The sequence below is a fragment of the Equus przewalskii genome, chromosome 22 (genome assembly GCF_037783145.1).
Source record: "Equus przewalskii isolate Varuska chromosome 22, EquPr2, whole genome shotgun sequence".
NCBI lineage: Eukaryota > Metazoa > Chordata > Mammalia > Perissodactyla > Equidae > Equus > Equus przewalskii.
Genome location: NC_091852.1, coordinates 9,907,660 through 9,931,185, shown reverse-complemented (window position 1 = coordinate 9,931,185; position 23,526 = coordinate 9,907,660). Strand labels below are relative to the sequence as shown.

Here is a 23,526-nt window from a genome sequence, read left to right as displayed (position 1 = left end):
TGTCACATACACACTACTGATTGTGTTATCCTGGCTTCTTCTTTTAAGGACCCTTATGATTACATCAGGCCTCCCCAGATTCCAGAATAACCTCCTTATCTCCATATCCTTAATCACATCTTCAAAGTCCCTTTTGCCATATAAGGTAACATTCACAGGTTCGTAATATATATATATACATATATATAAATGGTTGCTTTAAAGTTTATAATAGAAACAATTTATGAAAGTCTATCTTCAAATAGTATACCACTTCACAGTGTAAGAACTTTGCAGCAGAATAATGTTTTTTTTTTGTAGGGGAAGATTCGCCCTAAGCTATTATCTGTTGCCAATCTTCCTCCTTTTTTCTTCCCTTTTTCCCCTTCAAAGCCCCAGCACATAGTTGTGTATAGTTATATGTTCTTCTGGTTCCTCCAAGTCAGCCACCACCACAGCATGCTTATCGACAGACAAGTGGTATTGTTCCACTCCTGGGAGCCAAATTCAGGCCACTGAAGCAAAGCATGGTGAACTCAAGCACTAGGCCATTAGGACTGGCTCAAATAAATTTTAAATATATTTTCTCCTTTCCATTCTTTTTGCTTTCCTTGTACATTTCACTTCTCCTTACGTTGTAAACTTGACGATATATTGTTAGTGTTTTTCATTAAATACTGAATTATCTTTTACATTTGCCCATTGAAAAATAAGAAAAATAATAGTTTATATTTACTTGTATTTGCACTGTTTCTGGTGTTCTTCTTTATATAGATCCAAATTTCTATCCATGCTATATTCTCTTTGCCTAAAAAACTTCCTTTAATATTTCTTGTAATGAAAATCTGCTAGCGATGAAATTTTTCAGCTTTTCTCTGTCTGAAAAAGTCTATACCTTTATTTCTATAAAACATTTTGCTGGGCATAAACTTCCGGGTTGATGGTTTTGTTGTAGTCTTGTCAGTACTTTAACGATGTCCCTCCATTTTTTTTCTGGCTAGCATAATTAATGAAGAGAAGTCATCTGTACTTCTTGTCTTTGTTCTTCTGTTTATATTTTTTTGTTCTTTGAGATTTTCATTTTATGCGTGGCTTTCCAAAGTTTGACTATGATGTGCCTACATTTTTGCTTACTTGTTTACATGTCTTTTTGTTTGTATTTATCCTGCTTAGTGTTCTCTGATCTTTGTGGATCTGTGGGTTGTTGTATTGCATTAGTTTGGGGAAATTCTTAGCCTACATCTCATCAAATATTTCTTCAATCTCCTATTTTTTTCTTCTGGAATTTCACTTACCTGTATGTTACATTATTTGATGTTGTCCCATAACTCTAGCACAATCAGCCTTTTTCAATTTTTCTCTTTTGTTTTATTTCATTTTGACCAATTTCAGGTCCACTGTTTCTTTCCTCAGCTGTTTCCAGTCTGTAGATAAGGCTACTAAAGGAACTCCTGATAATAAATTCCACACACTTGTATTTGACATTTTTGATAGTTTCCATCTCTGCTGAAAGACCCCATTTGTTCCTGTATGATGTTCATCTTTTCCATTGGATTCTTTAATATATTACTCATAGTTATTTTAAGGCCTCTGATTTTTTTCAACATCTGAATCCTGAGTCAGCTTTTGTTAATTGCTTTATCTTTTTAGAATGGATTTTTTTCCCTTGCTTTGTTTGCACATCTCCTAACTTCAGTTGAATAGTAAACATTGTATTTCATGGAAATGAGTTGAAGTTGAAATACATTGTATTTATGCCTAGAAATGGGTGTGTCTCTTCTTCTGTCATGCTGTTAGCGTGGAAGATTGAGCCAATCTATTCAGTAGTTGAGGTAACTATACATCTTGTGGTTGCTATTGTTATCTTCAATACACCACATGTTTTAAATTCCTCCAATTGTAGGCTTCTGTCATCTTGCACTTGGTGTGGGTCCCGGGGTGTCAGAAGTTTTTCTTTGTTCCTCCTCCCCCTGCAGTTTTCAATAGATCCTAGATATGTATACCACATTGAGGATCTTTCTCTACATTCCCAATGACTGGCCACACCTCTTCAATGCCCACACTGTGGTGCATTGTTCTTGTTCAGCAGACTGTACTAACCTTATGATGGAAGCAGTGAATCTCTCTATTCTCCCAGTGCAGATTCAGTCTTAAGCAGGGTCTTTGTGTCTGAGCTTAGAAAATTATGTCTCTTCATCTTTCCTGCCTGTTCCTCCTATGACAGCCAAACTCTGTGAACTATCTTTGATAAATCTTGGGCAGAAAAGAGTTTTATGCCCCGTTCTCAGCAGAAAGGGTTGATATCCATCAGGATTCTGAGGCCTGTGAGGATTTCTTGCCCTTACCCTAAGGGGCAGAGATCTTTAATTTCTACCCTTCGCCCAGAGGCAGTGAATCTTTGCCTGGTTGCTCAAGCAGAAAGGAGGATTTCCTATCCTTTCTCCAGTGGCTTTACTTGTATCTCTCTCCAGTAGCCCTAGGAGCAGAAGGATTTCTTGCCCCTTACTCAATGGCTTAAGGATTTTGCTTCTCATGGAAACAGGACCTGGGGAATAAGTGTTGCATGCATGTCCCTCAGTGGCAGCCAATCATCTCTTTGGTGTGTGTGCCACTGAGGGGATCTCACTCTATTCTCCTGCTTTTCACTCATCTTTCTTATAACCATCTGGTAGAGGCTCATGAGAAGATTTTGTGTGTGAGTGAGTACTACTGCTGTGTATGGGCCTCTCAGTTATTCGAAACCCATGTGCTAACTTATACCATTCTTGTATGGTTGGCTCCTTCTTCATTCAGTTCAAATCTGAAATGCCCGCTCTCCATCAGCTATTCCCTGATCTCGAATCCCATTTTTTAATATGACAACATTATGACAATTTTTTTTGTCTATTTCTCTCACTCCCAGAAGAAAATAAGAACAATGAAAGAAGAATTTTCTCTAGTATTTATCTCAATATTCCTAGCACCTAAAACATTACTGGGCATGACTAGAAACTTGGCAACTACTTGCTGAAAGAAGGTTGGATGAATGAACATCATAACCCAGTGTGTGTGTGTGTGTGTGTGTGTTTGCGTGTGTATGCACATGTGTTTGCATGTTTGATATCACCAGAGCCTAGAACAATGGCTTGTGCATAGTAAAAACTCAATAGATGTTCATTCAGTAAAAAATATACACAATAGTAAAGACCTTAGCTCAATGTGATACAGATTCAAGAGGTCTAGCCCATGGGTAAAATTACATATATATATATGTTTGTTTGTTACAAATTCCTTTAGGTTTTACTTTTCTTTTCTTATTCTTTTGGTAGCACACTCTCTGCTGGAGCCATCCTTTTCTTTCTTGCCAAAATAAAATTTTGAGTTCTTCTCTTACATTATAAGTGATTAAAACAGCATAAGAGGTTCCCATCCTAGGGGAAGTTGTTTTACGAAAGAACAACAGCTTCAAGTGAAAGGATAAATCTTAACATGGAATTTCAGGTTCCAGCTGATGCCAAGGATAGGGCGATTTGCAGAGGACCGTTCTCCAGTTCTTAGAACTTTCCCAAAGGGTCTGACTCACAAACACAACAATATTCAATCCTCCTCTAGGAGCAGGAGAGTCCAGGTTTCAGGCATATCAAAATTAGTACAATTTTTACAAGTACATTCCAAAGATCAAATCTCATTACAGTATCTTTGGGTTCCATTTTCAATGAAAGGGAGAGGAAAGTCTTTTCTTTCCTTGCCTGTCTGGCTATCTTTCCCTCCTTCCTTCCTTGTTTTCCTTCCTTCCTGAACAAAATCCTTGGAAAATTTTCCATACACACTAAAACTGTAATTGCTTCCTTTCCCCTTTTCATTTTAAAAGGAAGCTGAGCCAGAGAGCCTCCAGCTACATTTCATAAAGGACCAACCCACTGGTTCTCACATCTATAATCAGTGTGGTAACAATACAGGGTCACAAATGATTTCACATTGTAGTGGTCTAAAGAGTTGAACAGGATTTTTCTTTTTTTTCTTCTCTAGATAAAATCTTTAGATCAGTTCTTGAAGAATAATGGAGAGAGAGAGAATTAATAGCAATTGCGTTACATTATTTCTAGTTTGCAAATAGAATATCTTGACTAATGTAACATGCAAATCTATTAATAACTTTTCTGAGTCAATGTGACTAATTAATTCAATATTCCTTTTTACGATTTGCTATTATATTGTTTTTCTATACTTTTGCATGTTATAAACTTCTATTGTCCTTTATACCACCAGATCTCTATCTTAATTATAACCCAGTTTAAATAAACACATGAGACTGGTAAGGACGGATTTTATAAAATTATTAAGCTGCTTTACTTTACAATTCGATGGAAGGGGTTGCAGTGAAATTTTTGCAGGGCTAAGGAAATTATTTATATTGCTCAGATAAGAAGCAATATAATATAAATGCACATTTCATATTTGCCATTGTTTCTTGTTAATGTTTTCATATCAAAGTTTTATTTTTTTGCTTTAAGCCTTGAATACGTATTTATTAAGACTCATTTAAGCACTAGAGCACAGCTAAAATTCCCTGATTTAAAACATCCAAGCTTCTGATCACGTAAGAAAACCTCAAATATTTGGCACCTATACAACTGGCACCTTTCAACAAATGGAATTCTAAAGAATGCAAAATTACAGGCAGAAGTGAGGAAGAGCTATTGAGAAAAGCCAAAGGCATTGAGTTCAAAGAAATGCCATGGTTGGTCAGGTCTCCGTAAGATCAAAGAGTTCTGGGATTGGTTGGAAAGACAAGCATGCAACTGAGCACACTCCAGCTTAGAGGGTCACAGTGCAAATGAGTGCTGAAGCTGAGCAAAAGAGAAGACGGAGAGCAGTGATGAGCAGGCCAGAGAAAGAGCGGCAGGCGGAAGGAGAAATATCAATGTTTAAAAGAGGGGAAGGAGGGCAAAAGCATGACTAATATAAGATGGACCAGTATGAAACTAGGTGATAAAACATCAAGAAGGGAAAACAGAAAGACAATGGTGTAAAAAAGTGCAAATAAAATTATAGAAGATCCAAACCAAGAAAAAAAGGAAACTTTTCAGAAAATCTTATTATGTTACAAGGCCTGAAAATTAAGAAGTAACTCTATTTAATTTTTATTAGTCCATTTAGCAAATGAAAATGCTTACTTTGACAAAAGGAAAACTAAAATTGCCTACTCAGTTGCAAGACACTTTCTCACATGGCCTATGCATTGCTCATTAGGGGAGCTCTGTTGATCACTGTTAGGGCTGTGCTTATAGATTAGAAAACTGAGCCACAGACATTTTAAGTAACTGGCTTAAGATGTTAGCCTGATGAAATGAGAAATTGGATTAATATATAGCTGTCCTCAAAGATCATGTTTCAGTTATGCCATTTTCCTCCTCTAGTTTTTGTGATAGATGAAAATATAGTCAAGCTTCCTTCCCATTAATTCCCTCATATTCTATAGGTAATAAATAGAACTACATTTACTATTAGAAATATCTCTCCTCTTTCCTCACACTTCTCCAGAAATAAACAAGACTATTACCCAGGCAATAACACTCCATGCTTATTAACAATCTTGGCTTTGGTTCTGGGATCACTTCCTTGATGAGGGAACGGCTGTTGATTTCAGCCAAGAAGTAAAAATTGAAGTGCCCCCTCCATTAACCCAGTCCTGTGGGTTTCCAAAACTGTAGGTGGATGTTAAAAGTTCATATCACACCTAAACACTTTGGTTGCATCTTCATGGTAAATGTCATGCAATTTACCTTTTAATGCCCAAGTCATATTACACTAGCCATATTAGCTAACTTACGTTTCTTATGACTGCTTCCTTCAAATATTAAGATGCTAACATTGCTGTTGGAAATGGTTAACAGTAGATTTACGAGAACTGATTCTCATTAGGTTGATTCTGATGGATTTTATTGGGTTAATATATATGGCTCATGCTTGTCTTTAGGGCTAGATGCATGAATAAAAATATATTTTTTGAGATCAGAGAGACGATAATTCTGTTTTCACATTTTCTTTTCATTTGCAATGGAGATCCTTGGTCCAGATTTCCCCCTCTAAATGGCTACTTGCATTATTTATTAAAAAATTACCTTAAAAGGAATGATTGTTGGAAGTGGAAAACTGGATATTTGTACAAAACTTACTGAAAATAAACAAAATATTAAAGAAACGGAGGAAGAAATGGTGGAGTATCTCAGAGACAAAACTCAAAACTAACATTTCCCCATTCCATACATATTTCTGTGAAAGTTCTTAAGTCTGTCGAAACAGTTAGAACTCTTCTTCAATGTACAATATAATCAACCAAACACAATAACCATGAGCAATGCACCCTATTGTGATATCAATAGTGTGAAGAGATTTATCTCATTTTATTTAGTCTGTTTAGTTTTTCACAGAAAAGTAGCATCATAAAAGTAGTGGATATGAAAGAGTTATACTTTAGTCTATAGTATAAGTGGGGAAATAGGTGAGTCATGTAACTTGTCAAAGGCTGTCAAATAACTGAGAAGAAGATCCAAGACCAAAACCCAGGACTTTTCATTTCTAGTCGTATTTTTGTCATTGTTTCTATTGTTTCTGAGAGGATAATAGAAAGTGTTTTTGAATATAAACCAAAGCTAATGATGTAAATACTATTTATTTAAAAATATTTTTAAAGCAATAATTGATGCACAGAGTAGTAAAGCCCTGGTTTGATTGCCTGTTCATATCTGACATCTACATTTTGACACTGGATTACGTTGGTACTGATGTCTTCATGACAGAAGCCGACTGAAAGTGAAGTCAGGCTATCTAGGCAACTGAAAAATCTCTATAGAGTTCAAAGATTCTTTCTAGGGATAGAAATGGTATAGCCATTCTAAACTTGAGCTCCCTAGAAAGGGCTCAACGAAAGAAGAAAACAGTGTAAAGTGAGGGGACCAGAGTCATGACCATATACGTGGCCAGTGGCCTATGGAATAATTAATCAAGGTTTTTTTCCCCAGCAGCATTATTAGTGATAAATTGTCTTGTACATGAATCAGAATGACCAAGTGAAAACTTCTGTTCATAGAAATCATTTACACAGTGTCTTCACCTGGAGTTCAGGGATCTGTGAATTTATATAGGAAAACTCACATCTCTATTTTCATACAACTCTAATTAAAAGTTAGCATTTTCTATAACCATGAATGTACCATCCACAGTGATATAATCAGTACATTTTCGTCAATATAGATCACAGATATTTTCATATCATATTACAGTTTGTGTAGATATTTCAAAATATTTTTGCTAATCTTATTTAATGGATTAATCACATATCAAAAATATTATGATAATTATACTTTAACATACTATTTTCCTTTTTGATTTTTTAAAATTGGCACCTGAGCTAGCATCAGTTGCCAATTTTTTTTTTCTCCTCCCCAAAGCCCCCCCAGTACATAGTTGTATATTCTAGCTGTGAGCGCCTCTGGTTGTGCTATGTGGGATGCCACCTCAGCGGGACCTGATGATTGGTGCAATGTCAGCGACCAGGATCTGAACCAGCGAAGCTCTGGGCCATTGAAGCGGAGCGCACAAACTTAACCACTGGGCCACGGAGCCAGCCCCCTAGTTTTCCTTTTGAATTCTCTGTTTTATTTTATGTACTTAAAAAAATCAGCCTGTCCACAGACCAGCAAAGTGATCCATTACACAAGAAATTGAGAATTTCTGATCTAGTCTAAGCGCCCAATCTAAACCATCTAATCTCCCTCCTGGGTAACTATTACCTTCCTCATTGGTCTCACTCCCTCTATTCTTGCTATTCTGAGATCCAGTCTATATTCAAATACAAGAGGGTATCTTTAGACTATGTAAACACCATCTTACTCTCCTGATCAAAACTCGCTTGTGCTTTCCCAATACATTTAAACTCAAATCAAAATTCTATATCCTGGTCTAAATGCCAGGTATCTAGTTTCTTCCTCTTTCTCTGACCTAACCACTGCTCATATTTTGCTTTATTCTCCATTCTGAAAGATGACATGAGTGGAGCCATATTAAAATAGAGCCAGAACAGCCATTTCAGAGGAATTGTTTTGCTTGTCTCATTTTCTTTATCTTCTAAACTGGACCAAACCATCACATTCCAAGAAGGTAAGGACAAGAATATCCTATCTGTAAAGACGATGAATTGGACTTTGCCGGTGACCAAATCCCTAGCCAGTCAATTACAAGTGTAGCCTTTTGACTGATGACTGAATCTCAAGTCAATCTATGAAACACAAACCTAGCCTTACCCCATCTAGCACCAGTGAACTCTTCTTTAATATAGCTTACCTCATCTTCCTTTTTCCCATAAAAATCCTGAGCCCCTCTCCTGTAATCTGGACACTATTTGGGTTTCTGCCTGAATCTATGCTCCCCTAATTGCAATTTTTTGATCCCAAATAAACGCTTTGCCTCTTAAACTGGTTTCTGTTTCTATAGGTTGACAGTATTCTCTGTCATGCTGGCTTTCTTGCTATTCTATTACACCAAGTTCTATCCTGATTAAGGCCTTCAGTTTGACTTTGGCTGTTAGTGCTGCCTGGAATTCTTTCCTTCCCCCACACCACATCTTTGCAAGGCTTTTTCTCCCACAGAAGGTCTCAGCTTAAATAACACCTTTAAGATTATTCCTGACTACTCAAACTAAGTGCTGCTTCTTTCCTCTCCAAGTCACTGTCGTATCATCTTATATTATTTGCTTCAGAGTTTTTTATCACTATCTGAAATTATCTCGACATTTATTCATATGTTTATTATCTGTCTTTCCCTTACCAGAGTGTAAGTTCTAAAGAGGGCAAAGACTTCATCTGGTTCACTACTTTAAGTCCTGTGGCACATAGTGGGAACCCTAAAAACAGTTTTGAGTGAATGAGCCTCATCATTTTATTGATGAGGAAACCAGGGCACAGAATGCTGAATTAGTTTCCTTGTCATTCCAGACAGTGATATAGACACTGAAAACATCCGTAATTAAACTTTTAATAGTCTGTTGGTATTTTATTTTTGAATACAGTTAACAAATTTATCCAGTATTGAAAAATATAAGCTTGCTTGTATCGAATGAGTTTTTTAGTGATTTGTCATACTCCCTCCTGAAAAGATTAATCATCTAAACACAAAGCCTAGATCCTTTTTACAGCACTGGTTGACTTTCTCTAAAATTACCTTGAAGTCTTAATTTTAAAATTATCCCTTCTTAGGTCTGTATTGGTCCTTGGATTTTTTTTGAAGGTGAAGATCAGCCCTGAGCTAACATCTGTTACAAATCTTCCTCTTTTTGCTTGAGGAAGAAGTTCCCTGAGCTAACACCTCTGCCAATCTTCTTCTACTTTGTATATGGGACACTGCCACAGTATGGCTTCATGAGCAGTGCATAGGTCCACACCTGGGATCCGAAACTGTGAACCCTGGGCTGCTGAAGTGGAGCACACGAACTTAACCACTACACCACCAGGCCAGCCCATTTGGATGGTTTTTATACAACAGTGCCCTCTGAGTTCAACCAACATTAGATAGTCGACCCAATGCTTCTTAGCTTATTTAAAGATAGTTCATTGTTTTATTTATCTGGTTGTTAAATAAAAAATATAATCATATACTATAATTAGTAGCTTAATTTCAAGAGCACGGATTCATTTAGTTGTCAGTATTTTGGAAATTTTTGAATGCGGGTTAAATATCATGTTTCATTAGCTTTCATGCAGATTTACAAAAATTAATATTTCCTCTCCATAAAAAGACTCGACTCTAATAGATCTAGTTGGCTTATTTTCATGAAATAGCTGAGCATCCACTGATACAAATAAACAATCCAGCTGAAAACAAGACATTGGCTGGTCTTTCAAACCAGCTGAACTAATAAACCAACTTGTCAGTGCTGTTCTCCCCGGAGCATTTTTCCCTTTGATGCTGCTAACCTGTAGGTACCCTCATTTATTATAGGATTTGCATTTGCGATACTGGTCAAACCATGTGAAAACCTAGATGTTTTGGATAAAACAATAAACAGATGACCTAAGTGGGGATTAAACTTTTACAAAAGAGCTTTCTCTGCTTTCGTCCTAGAATCTGTTGGTGTTCAGCCTGGCAGTGTGATCAAAGCCAGAGATGTCTGGAACAGAGTAAAGACAAATTATGACTGCCTCACAGAATAAGCACTAAGCAAGTTAGGCAGGTATGCAGAATTCTCGTGGAAGCAGTGATGTTTATGTTTCATGTTATGACAATAGTGAGAGTGAATCTGGATGGTAAAAAACCGAGTCATGCCAGACCACTGAGTCCGCTATGTGTGTGCCTGCTGGGGAGTTTGCCTTTGTTCTTTTTAGGGGCACTTGGCTTATTTTAATGGCTTTTCCTTGCCTGGCATAATCACCAGCTATGTGATTAACCATGTCTAGTTAAGTTATTTCATCACATCAAAAGTAGTGTAAAATAGCTTTTCTGTTGACTGGAAAGCTGAGTTTGGTGGTTATGAATGTACCCGACATCAAAGAGCTCTATTATCCACAGACTGCATGGAAGCCGGCCAGCAGCATTGAAAATTTCCCCTCTATTGCTCCTTCCCTTAAGTGGAGTCATCACCCACTAGACTGGAGGGAAGGAGGTGATTTCTATAATAAGCCATTCTTGCACTCTTTATCCAAATAGCAAAGATGGTGACCAGCTGTTTTGTGTCCCTACTGAAGGCAGATAAAGGGAAAAAAAAATGTTCATGCTGTAGCAGGAAAACACCACTCTGTACTGCTTAGAAAAAGCACTGAAGAAGTCTCTCATTCCAGCTTTTACTCCTAGCCAATTGTGCAATTATGGCTAAACTGTTTAATTTCTCTTGAAGCATCTATAAAAGACTAAAACTAGTTTAGATGGTCTGAAATTCTTTAGGTCACTAAATTGTAGGCAATTTTATAACCTAAACTTGGAACAAACGAATGAGAAATACCCGAATATCAGTCCAGAAAAATTTCCATATAGAGAACATTGATTATGTAATATGTCTTGACAGCGCCAAAACAGAATAGGTGCTTCACAAGGTCTAATTAGATTATCCCGACAATCAAAAGTTTTCATATTTTTATGGTATCCTTATCTCAGTTTGGGTTCCCCAAAAGCAGATCCTGAGATGAGGATTCATGTGAAAGTGATTTATTAGGAAGTGTTCCCAGGAAACACAGGTGGGGAAATGAGAAAGTGGGGCGAGGAAAAGAAGGAAGTTAAGGAAGGGTGCAATATCAAGCCAAGGGCTGCAAAATACAACATTAGGCCAGTCATCCAGAGGACCAGAGTTGAGATTCAAGCCATGTTTGAGAAAAAAGTGGTAGGGAAATCCAAGAGAGCTGAGATACAGAAAAAAAAAAATATGTTTCCTTAAAAGAATAGTTTCTTCCAAGATTTCTTCAGGTGAGATGATTCTGACAAGTGAGGGAGTCTTCAGCTTGGAGGGTGCCTGGAGAGTGTATTATCTCACTAATGTCTACTTTATCATCATTCAGCAGGAATTATATTCTGATGGCAGCATCGTACTTGGATTACCATTACTGGATAAAAGCAAGATGGCAACATCATTGTAGAATTCCTAAGAACCCAGTGTGGTCTGGTTAGGTTCACATAGTGTTCAAATAAAAAAGATAGCATCATGTGACAAATGAAATTAGCATTTTGTATGTCATTCTTCCTCTGTGAATCTTTATGAAAATCTGGCATCCAAATTCTGAGGAATTTAAGGTTAAGTCCATAAAACGATGGTCTGATTCATCACATTTTTTTTCTTTCCTGATTTATCATACAAGAATGGCTGAAATAAACCATTCTTCACTTTTTAATAGCATTTATGTACCAAAATACACTTAAGAATAATTCCTTGATTAAAGTTATGTCAGACTATTAGAAGCTTTCCTGAGTATTATGGCCAAGGGCAAAAGAACGAACAGAGAATTATATTGCACTGATGATACCGGCCCTGATATCAGTTTCCCTACATTAAACCCAGCATATATGGGGTTAGATTAAAATCAAAATACTCATTCCCTGCTTACTCCCTGGCTTTCTGGCTCCAGAATCCACTATCCACCATAGAGACAAATGGCCAGGATAACTACCTGGATTCATTATCTCCTCTTCCTCCTCTCTGTAAGTAGTCTCAAGGCCAAACACAAGCTGGTGGCAAAGCTCCCACCAGCAAGGTCATATGCTCCCTCTCCCCTACCTAAAACCCCAAATAAAAGCCCTTCCTTTTAGCTTTCCGGGGAGATTGGGCTTTCAGTGTTAGCTGCACTTTATCGTTGCTCAGTGCTGTGCAATAATAAAATTCCTACTTTCTTCCACTACACCCGGTGTCACAGATTGGCTTGCTGCACAATGGGTGAGCAAACTCACTTCAGGTTCGATATCACTTATATCCTCATGATGGGAACCCAAACCCTTATTCATTCAATTTATCCTAAAATTTGATTTAGAACCAATTATCTTCACATTTGTATTATGGCTTTGAATCATTGAAAAGAATCTCTTTCCCTTGACTTTTCCCCATATTTATTTTAACATTCAACTCTTCACCTGGCCACTGACACGAAAATGTCCTTCTCTAAAATCCTTCAAGAATAGCATAAGCAGTTAAGTTGAAAAGCAGAAGTAGCAAGTCAAATGAGTATGGCAAGGTGGCAGGCGAATCCTGAGAGGAGGAAATAAAATGAGAAATTGACAGCATCTGGGATTCAAAGGATGCAAAAAGATCCTACTACATATAGAGGGGGAGAGAAATTTGCCGCGACACTGTTTTCAGATGGATGCAGCAAAAGAGGGGCTGGATGGTTGTTGTTACAGTTATTTTGTTGTTCGTTTGCATCCAAATATATATACAAATGGCCCATTTTAACTTGAGAAAGCTACCTATCTCTAAGCACTGGTAGAGAATCATCCTATAAGACAGGGCTAAAAATACCCTGAAGAGTTTCCATTAGAATTAAATAAAATAACGCGCACGAAGTAGTTAGCACATTTGAAATACTCATCAAGTGGTAGCTTCTATTTTTATCTCTCAGCCACGGCATAAGTGCCTGGTACCTGATTTGTCAGGATTTGTTGGTTTTTTGTAGTTTTCCTATTATTGAATAGTGTAAGAATAAGAAAGTTACCTTATTGGGCAAAAAGAAGAATTGCACACTCATTACCTACAACTCAATGCCTACAAGGTGGATGTGGCACAAATTTTGGAACTTACTCTGAAAAGATATTTAAAAGGATGGTAATCCAGGGAAATCAACATCTGAAAAAACTATTATTAGATCACCAAGATGTGAATTTTTACTTTGTCAAATACCTATTGCATGACAATGTCTTCCGGAAGTGGTCATCATTCTATAGATCCATAAATCAAATTGATCAGCTATATCCTATTAATTAAAGCATATAATTGTATCTAACAGTGTTTTCACAATCGCTCTACTAAGTAACCTTCCAGATTTGTTCTGCAAGTTCTGTGGAATATAAAATAGCATTTGTTAATGGATAGTGGAAGCATTATTTTTATTAATGTAAGAAAGATGAAAGATTCCAATTTGAAAAAGCATGCAAATACAAAATTTAAAAGCTTATTTATAGCTTTCTCTTCTCTTTGTGTTTGGCGGTTGGATCCTAGTCACCGTAAGACTTTTGCTCAGAAAGAATATCAATTTGGATGGGCTGAGACAGAGCAGAATTGCTAAAGGGTTAGGGGATATTTAGGAGTGAGGTAAACCAAGTCTTAGTTGTTGGTGAGGCCAGAGAGATTGGGGGAAGAAACATGTTGGTTGTGCTAAGAGTTTAGTTATTCTGTCTCATATAATCCTCACAACTTGCAGAAGATGAAAGGGATACTCAAGCAATAAAGTAACTTGCTAAGGTAAATGGCTGTCCGGATTCAACGCCAGGAGTGTCTGACTCCAAATCCATGTTCTTTCCTCTATATCTTTCTGGGCACTTCCATTTTTAAAGAATTTCTTACTTTAAAATGTAGTTAGCTCTGCGTTTTTAGATATGTTTGTATCCCTGGAAACCAAATGACACAGGGTTTGTCTTCTTGAAGGTACTGTTTTATTCTAAGATATCAAGGGAGCACCCTGCTCGTATATTACTGTCATATGTCTTTGGCAGGTATGCCAAGTTATCTTCCTTTTCCTAAAGCACAGGGGGGAAAACGCAACGCTGTGGCAGGTTAAACAGAGGCAAGAGAGCCAGAAAAGAGAAAGTAACTGTCAGAAGCAGGATAAGACTGGCAAATGAGAAGAATTACATAGCAGTTGAACAGAAAGAGTTGAAAGAACATAAATTGATGCTAATAGGAAGTATAGACAAGCAGGGGTTATGAGACCTTTGGTACTTTTTAAAACGCAATGATATTTTGATTTTTTGGTGGAGAGAATTGTTGTAAAATGGTCTTTCAATGACTTTGCGAGTGAGTTGTGTCTCAATTTCTGCAGACCATTGGTTTATACTGACATATGAGGACTCTCAACATTGCCATGTGATATTTCACCCCGAGTTTATTCTATGCTAACTGAAAAAGCCAATCCAAAAAGTGTTGTCATCTGTATTAGCAAACTTTTACCACCATCATGCTACATAACCAACCACCTCAAAACTCAGAGGCTTAAAACAATAAGCACCTATTTAGTTCACAAATCTGTGGGTTAATTGGATGATTTTGCTTATCTTGTGGGGACTGTGCACATATTATGAGGGATGGCTGGCTTTTGGCTGATCTCGGATGGCTTGATGGAATGGCGGCTCTGACTGGGCTCTGTTCCTCTTGCCTCTCACCCTCAAGCAGGTTTGTGCTCTCTCAGGGAGGACAGAATGCAGAAGCAGGAAAGCCCAATTATCAAGCATCTCCCAAGTCTCTGCTCATGACATGTTTGTTAATATTCCATTGCCAAAGTAAGTCACATGCCAGAGCCAGAGCCAGAGTAGGAGGCTCTGCACGGACAGGACATACTGCAAAGACGTGTACTCAGAGAGGGGGTGGAATCTGGGTCAGTCGTGTAAACTACTGCATGACCTGTGTCTATACGGTTTAGGTTTCTGCCAAGACAAACAAACAAAGAAGCCAAACACACATTTTTAAGGGGAAAAATATATGCAAACCAAGAATTTCAGCAAATATAAGACATAGTTTCCCAAACCACATTAGTTCTAACACCAGGGGCACTGCAATTACTTTTTGCCTTTTCTTAACAGCAAAAGGGAGAGGGAGCTGAGTAGCTGTGACTTGAAATAAATGAGTCAGCTGCATTTATATTTATTGTGGTTACTGACATATTTGGACTTTTTCTATCATCACATATTCTGATTTTGTTTACTGCTCCATATTTTCGTTATTCATTTTCTCTTTCTTGACCAACTTTTTAATATTCTCTACTGTTTTCATCTCAAGTTTGGAAGGTATACATTCTATTTATTTTCTTTTACTAACTGCTTGAAAAGTTTTCGCAAACATGCTTAACTTAATATTTCAACCAAGAGAGAATTAAACCACATCCTTCTTCTTAAGTCCACTTCTTCAGCGAATTCACCTTCATTATCTTATTACTTTTATTTTCTAAAGTTTTATACTATGTTTTTAAACATTCCTAAAGTTTTCATTTTCAGGCAATACTGGGTTACTTATATTTTTGAAACTCACCTGCTTAAGGTATTTCAATAGTTTCCAATTGTATTAGTAGTTTAAAATATTTCTTTAAAATTTTTCAAAAGGAAAACATGAATATGGTATAAAAGAAAATATAAATATGGTATAAAATTCAAGACATTCCAAAAAAGTGTAAGTGAAAAGGCTGTCCTCATCCCATTCTGCCGTAGAACACAAGCCCTATTTCAGAAGCAAACAATTAGCATCTTAATATATTTTACGCAAATGCAAGCATAAATACATATTTGTGTGTGTGTGTGTATATGTATACTTGCTTTTTCATTTTGATTCAGAGACTATTATATACAATGTTCTGAGTCTTGAGCAGCCTTTTTTGTATTATTACTTTACAGTATTTCTCTTTGCAACATTACCTCCTCTTTAAATTTTTATGACAAAATTTTCTTTTAGCACATTTCAAAGCTGCGGATGAAATCAGTTCCTGCTTTTTATTGGCTACTTTGTGTTCCGCTGTAATAACACACCATATTTTATTTAACAAAGTATCCTATTAATGGGTATTCTATTTGTTTCCCATCTTTCACTCATATACTGCAATGTATAATCTCTGACCTCCAACAGTGTTTTATCAAACTTTTTGACCTTTGCCAATTTGATGAGTGAAATTTGGAGTTTCATGGTTTTAATTTGCATTTTTAAACATGGCTAATATTGAGTAACTCTGTAATCTTTTTTTAACAAATGGTCTGTTCATAATCTTGGTCCATTTTTACATTGGGTGATTGGTCTTATTCACTCTGAATGGTGATTATTGACTAGCAATAAAAGTAATTAGCCATTTCCTGTAATATAAATGGCAATATCACTTTTCACTTAACATTTGTCTTTGGCCTTTGTTTGTAAATGCTTTGTAATGGATTTTTTAAAATATTAAGTAGCAAAATTGATAGATACAATCTATAATAATTTCTATATTTTGTGTCATATTTAGAAAGGCTTTACCCATTTCAAAATTATTATTTTTTAATTGTCAAATTTTTTGTATTTTTTAATTTTTTATAACAAATTTATAGTTCACTTTTTTGTATTTAGATATTTGATCTTCCTGAACTTTTCTTGGTATAAAATATAAGATACAGAGCCAACTTTTTCCCCCAGTTATAACAATACATGTATTAAATAATCCATTTGTTTCTGAATTAATGTGAAATCCTATCATTATTAAACACATACACAGAGTTATCTATGGATTTTCTATTCTGTTCCACGAATCTATTATCAGCAAACACCCTTTTATCCTCACTTCCTTTCCTAAATGTTCACTCTCCCTTCTTAAATCTGAAAGAAACCCAACTCTGCCACGAAGGCACTTCTTCCCCAGGAGCCCTCTCAAGTGATGACAGTTTTTACTCCACCATCACTTCTAACTCTGTTTGGCAGGTATTCTCCCTGCCCCTCACTGCTACTTACTGCCACCAAGCTGACTGGTTTCACTTAAAATTCATGACCACTATCCTCACACGAGCCTTTAGTGCTGCCTAGGGTTCATACCTGCATTTCTCTCCTCAAGCCTCCAATAATTCCTACACTATTCTCACTCTCACCCCATGAACTTGTTTTATATTCCGCCAAGCATAGAAGCAATCAAAAGAGAATTTCTCTGCAAGTTTACACTATCCTATCTATCCATTTGAAGACATCTATGCCCATACTCTCTCTTCTCTTCTGCTACTACGGAAGCACTGTCTGTGTTCTTTTCCCAGGCCAGTTCCTATAGTTATGCACCTAATCCACTGCCTTCCTTATGCTCAAGGACATTGTCCAGACATAATTCCTACTATGTCCTACGACATCCGTATTTTCCTTTCAATGGATTATTTCCATCAGCATAAACTTTCTATAAAATCTCCCATTTTAAAAAAGAAAAAAATATCCTTGATTCCATATCTACCTCCAGCTAAAGCCACAAATTCCTCCTTCCACTGACAGCAAAACTCCTCAAAAGGGTAGTCTACACTTACTGCCTACAATTCCTCTCCTCTATTCTAGATAGAACGCTCTGCAATCAAGATTTCACTCCCTTAACTCTATGGAACATTTTCTTTCCAACGTCATGCATAATGTCCATGTTGTTGAATAGACACATCAATTCTCAGTTCCCATATAACCTGATTCAGATAATCATTATCTGCTCCCTGAAATATTTTCTCCTCTAGGCTTCTGCAATGACTTCTGATAGGAACTATTTAGAGTCAGGCCAAACTTCACAAGTTGAGGGCATAGTCCTCCATAACTCTGCCTTCACGTCAGACACCAGCCACTACTCTGGGGTTTCCCAGATCAACCTCACTTCTGATCTGTTGTCTACAAATTCAGGGGTTCCCACTGCCCCCTCAGGTTCAATAATTTGCTAGAATGACTCATAGAACTCAGAAAAGTGCTATACTTACAATTATAATTTTAATAGCAAAAGTATACAAACCAGTACCAGTGAAAGGTCAAGGTCTGGGAGGGTCCCAAACATGAAGCATCCTTGTCCTCAGGACTCTTTACCCTCCTGACATGTTGATGTGCCACAATATGCAGAGTACTGTCAACCAAAGAAGTTCACTTGCGCTTTGGTGTCCAGAACCTTTACTGAGGTTTCATTACATAGGCATACTTGGTTGAATCATTGGCCACTCAGTTGAACTCAATATCCAACCTCCCTTATCTCATCAGAGGTTGGTCAGATTGATGATGCATGACTCAAAACTTCCCAACTCTCTAATCCCATCGGACCACCAATCCAACTATGTGGTTAGTGTTTCTGGCATGGCTAGACCCCATCTGAGTCATCTCATTATCATAAACAATCTAGCAGCCCTCCAGCAATAACAAATACATTCCTATCACTCAGGAAATTCCAAAGATTTAGAAATTACCTCCCAGGAACTGGGGATAAAGGTCAGCCAAAAGCATTATTACTCAGCCTCCCACATTATCTTGGTTGTCCTCTTACTTCACTGGCAACGCCTTCTCCATCCCCTTTCCTGGTTCTTTCTAATCTCCCCCATCTCTTATAGGCTGACGAAGGATTTAGTCCTTGTTTCTCTAAGGTACTCTCTGAGTGATCTCATCAGTTTTATGTCTTCAAATATCATCTATATGCTGAAACGTACCCAAATTTATATGTGCAGCCTGGAATTTCCCTTTCAAATGTAGAATCATGCATGAAAGTACCTATGTGATATTTCACTTGAACATCTAATAGGCATCTCAAATTTTATAAGCCCCAAATTTAACTTCTGATCTTTTCCCTATAAACTTACTCAGTTTGCTTTCTCAATACCTCCTCTTCACACTGCTTCTACTGTTACCACCCTTGTCTATATAAAATCGTCTTGTATCCCTACTATTGTAATATTATCCTAACTTACTTCTTTGCTTCTTACTTCCCCTGTCAGCAGTTTATTCACAACACACAAGCCAGAGGAGTCCTTTTCATGCTTGTCAGATTATGTCACTGTTCTATTCAAAGCCCTCCAATGGGTTCCCGTCAACTCAGACGAAAAGCTAAAATCCTTATCATGACCTACAGAACTTTACATGAGCTTGAACTCATTACCTCGTACTCTCACGGTGGTTCTGTTAAATCCTAGTTCTCTTTCAAGTTACTATGAAACACTGAGTATGCTTTGACCTCATAACCTTTTCACATAGTGTTTTCTGTTCTTAGAGAATTTCCCCAAGTATCTACAAAGCACACTCCATGACTAGCTTCACATCTTTACTCAACGATCACTTTATCAGTAAAGCTTCCCTTAAGCACACTATTTAATATTTACCATCCCCTCTCAAGCATTGCTCCTTCATATTTATTTTTTCTCCATCGCTTCCTGCTTTATTTTTTCTCTATCCCACTTGTCATCATCTCATATATTTGGTATTTTGTATTTTAACTTTTTCTGTTTTTTTCCTTTGTTTTCCCCTACTAGAATATAAACTCCTTGAGAGCAAATAACTTTTTTTCTTATTTTTTCACTACTCTACCCAAACCGCTTAGAATAGTGTCTGACTTACTATAGGTACACATTAAATATTTATTAAATGAGTGAATAATTCTGTATTCTATCTTGTTATTTTATTTATTGTATTTTTGTTATGATGTTTTAAAATATGGTAGATCTTGTTACACTAATTAAACAGGGAGACCATTAGACTGATGTGGCTCTAATGCCCTTGCAGCCTACCTAAGCAAATCAAAATCTAAGCCTGTAAATGCCTGAAGGTTACGAAATTGAAACCTGAGGACGACCAATCACAAACACCACCCAGGCTTTAAGCTATAACCAACCAATAATTTCCTTACTTTGCTTCTGCCTTGTCTTTATAAAAGTCTCTCTGAGCTCCTGCTGGTGGTGCACTCCTAACGACTTCCAGTTTGATCCTGCCCTATTTGAATAGATTTTTCCTGGAGTGAACTCTTGAAATTTTTAATATGCTCAGTTTATCTTTTAACAATCTAGATTCACCTCCTTAAGTAAGCCACATGCCAGAACAGCTGGGTAACGTAAGCAGGGAGATGGGAATTCTGAGAAGGAATTCAAAGGAAGTAGCAGAAATAAAATCACTATAACAGAAATGAAGATTGCCTTTTATGGGCTCGTCAGTAGATCGGACATGGTCAAGGAAAGAATCAGTGAGCTTGAAGATAGGTCAACAGAAACTTCCAAGCTGAAATGCATAGAGAAAAAAAAGAACACGTAAACACACACACACACACAACAGAACGTCCAAGAATTATGGAAAAATTGCAAAAAGTATAACTGGGATACCATAAGGAGAAGGAAGGGTGAAATATTTGAAGCAATAATGGCTGAGAACATATGACAGTCCCCAAACCAGAGAGCCAAGAAATTCAGAAATCTCTAAGCATAATACATATAAAACAAAACCTAAACCGATGCCTATCACTTTCAAATTGCAGAAAACCAAAGGCAAAGGGAAAATCTTGAAAGAAACCAGAGAGGGGAAGTCACCTTACTTATAAAAGAAGGAGAGTCAGAATTTCAGAGGACTTTTCATTAGAAACCAAGCAAGCAAGAAGACAGCGGAGTGAAATACTTAAAGCATTGAAAGAAAAAGACCACCAGCCTGGAATTTTATATCCAGTGAAATTAATCTTCAAAGGTGATGAAAAAATAAAAACTGTTGAGCTCTATGTATTATCTGCATTCCCAGCTGCATTTATATACATTTTCACTTAATTGTTTTGGATTTTCCAGATCAATCAATCAAATCATCAGCCATTGATTGTGCTTCTCCTCCAACCCTAATTTTATGTCTCTTTCCATTTTTAATAGCATTGTCAAAAAACTGTAGTAGAATGATAAATAATATTAGTGATAAAGGACATCTTTATCTTGTTTCTACCTTCAGTAAGATTATTTTTAGTATTTAATGATTGAATATGATTCTAGCTTTGAAAATAAAAGATGTATACTTTATCTCTGGGTACAGGTATATGTATATGTGTATCTATATATGATTTTCAGCTTTGCTTCTTGTAGAGTTTGTCTCTCACGTGGTTGATAAAGCAACCAGAAATTGCTGTACTTAATCCTGAGCAATGAGGAAGTGTTAGTTGGCAAAATATGGGGATCTCATGGAAAGTGATGGCAATATTATTTAAGAACGTCTAATTGCCATGGAAGGGACAATGTTGGTGTCAGATATCAAGAAATTGAAAAACTATATGTAAAAGAGGAAGAAGGCTGAGAGTCCTTAAAATTAAGTTTCTGCAAACAATTACTTATGCTGCTGAGAAAACAAAGGGCACCCGAAACCAATGTGGCTGCATAGGAGAAGGACCAGCTACGTCTTCAAAGGGCACAGGTAGAAGACAAAGGAAATTGAATAATCCAGGAAAGACACCAGACCTAGAATCTACATCCAGATAAATTAGAATAAGGGAAAGTTCAGCTTTGTCACTTGAGGTAGATGAGAAAATGTTGATAAAAGAAAGAGGGAACTCAGAACTACTCATTTGCAACTTTCCTTTTTAAATTCTCTATCAGAAAAAAAGACATTTAATCTAGAATGGATGGAATAAAATTATGAAAATAGAAACAACTATAGAAGAAAATGGTAAAAATGTTCTTGCTACTTTAAATTTATCCAATCATTCATTTGCCAAAATATCTATCATTTATTATGTTCAAAGCAGTGTCCTAGGCCACAGAAAAATAAAATAAGTAAATCAGAATGAATTCTGATATCAGGGAACTTATCATCTATGAATGATAAGTCCTTTTTCTGGATAACTATAACACATGGCAATAAGTGATTAGTTCTAGAAGAGAGGAATTAAGTCATGGCAATTCAAAAGATTGTCTTCTGGCTGGAAATAAGCAGAGTCTTCTAAATGGAGCAGATAACATGAGGAATAACTAATAGGGTGAAAGAAAGAATCAGAACTCAAAATGATTTCTATAAATTACATTGATATGCTGAGGTTGCACAACCATATAAATTCTCTGCATTATGTTAAAATAATACAGCTACTTAAATATAAGTTAGAGGAGAACTCTTTTAATGAAGTATAGTTTTAGGATTTTAGGCTACAGCAAAGTCAAAATAGCACTAACCACAGTACAATATAACTGGCAGAAAAGAATGAGAGGAAGGGAAGAAGGAAGAAAGAAAAGAAGGAAGGAATGAACGTATTGTTCAAATGAAGGGAACAAAGGAATGGAACAAAAGGTCAAAGGAACACAGTGGGAAAAAGAAGATCGTGCAAGCTCAGGCTTTCCTACTACAAGTGTAGTCTTCAGAACAAAGGAGCTGGTTCTTCTAGGCGGTACACTGGCTAGCCTGCATCTGAATCATATGGGCCACTGCATTTTTAAGACAAGTATTTACACATAAGTATATTCAGAAATGGGTGGTCAAGATGGAGAGGTATCTAGAAAGCATGTCATTTAAGAAATAATTAAGGAATTGGGTTTGTTTTTACATGGAAAAAAGATGAAGATGTGAGGATGAAAAAGGCAGAGGTATACTAACATCAGAAAGACTGTCATATGGAAGATTGGTTTATTTTTTATAGTTCCAGCAGGAGGAATGGAGATCAAGCATGAGGGATGCAGGTTTCAACTTCATATAAGCATTTTCAAAAATAGATTGGCTATCCTATGGAATGAGGAGTGAGTTCATGCTGAAAATAGCCAAATTAAATGTAGTCGACTATTTCTTTTCGACTATCACCACATCCTATTAGTTGCAAAATTCTGCAAATTCTATATCCTTAATAAAATGAACGCTATCTATTCTCTTTCTGGAAACTTTTTCAGCTTTGATCAGTTTTCACCTGAATTGCTTCCTGCGTCCCTACTTGGTAATCATCATTCTGTGACTCTACCCAAATCCCACACTGCAGCTTGAGCCAACCTTCTAATATTACATCTGACACTAAACTCCCCTGCTCATAATGCTTTAACAGTCCTCAGGAAAATCTCTAAATTCCTTAGCTCTGCTTCATGATGTGTCTCCTTCCTACAGCCATAAACCCTTCTATCACAATTCCACTACAAATATACGTAATGCAGCATCCTTTCTCCAGCCACACAGACATACTTTTAAACCTAGTATTCTGTGCCACGTGTTTGTCTTTACACATCTTGTTCCCTGTGCCTAGAATGACTTCTACGTATTTCACCAGGCTAGTTTCCACCTGTTTTTTCAAAACACAGATATCTAGTGTCACTTTCCCAAGGAATCTTCCCCTGATCTCAGTCTAATTTTGATAATTAACAAATAAGACTGAGTGTCTACTATGTGATAGACAGATATAGGCACAATTTCCCATTGTGCCAATGCCTGTATTTTATTGTTTATTCTATACTTTT

General features: G+C 36.7%; 1 long non-coding RNA gene across 3 annotated transcripts in view; it reads right to left on the bottom strand.

The window, feature by feature from the left end:
- LOC139078792 (uncharacterized) overlaps positions 1-18,279 on the bottom strand; it is a 94,789-nt gene extending 76,510 nt beyond the window's left edge. For all 3 annotated transcript variants that reach the window (XR_011531907.1, XR_011531905.1, XR_011531906.1), the window contains exon 1: positions 18,126-18,279. This is a non-coding gene — a long non-coding RNA (uncharacterized lncRNA). The remainder of the gene's footprint in view (positions 1-18,125) is intronic.
- Positions 18,280-23,526: the final 5,247 nt, after the last annotated feature.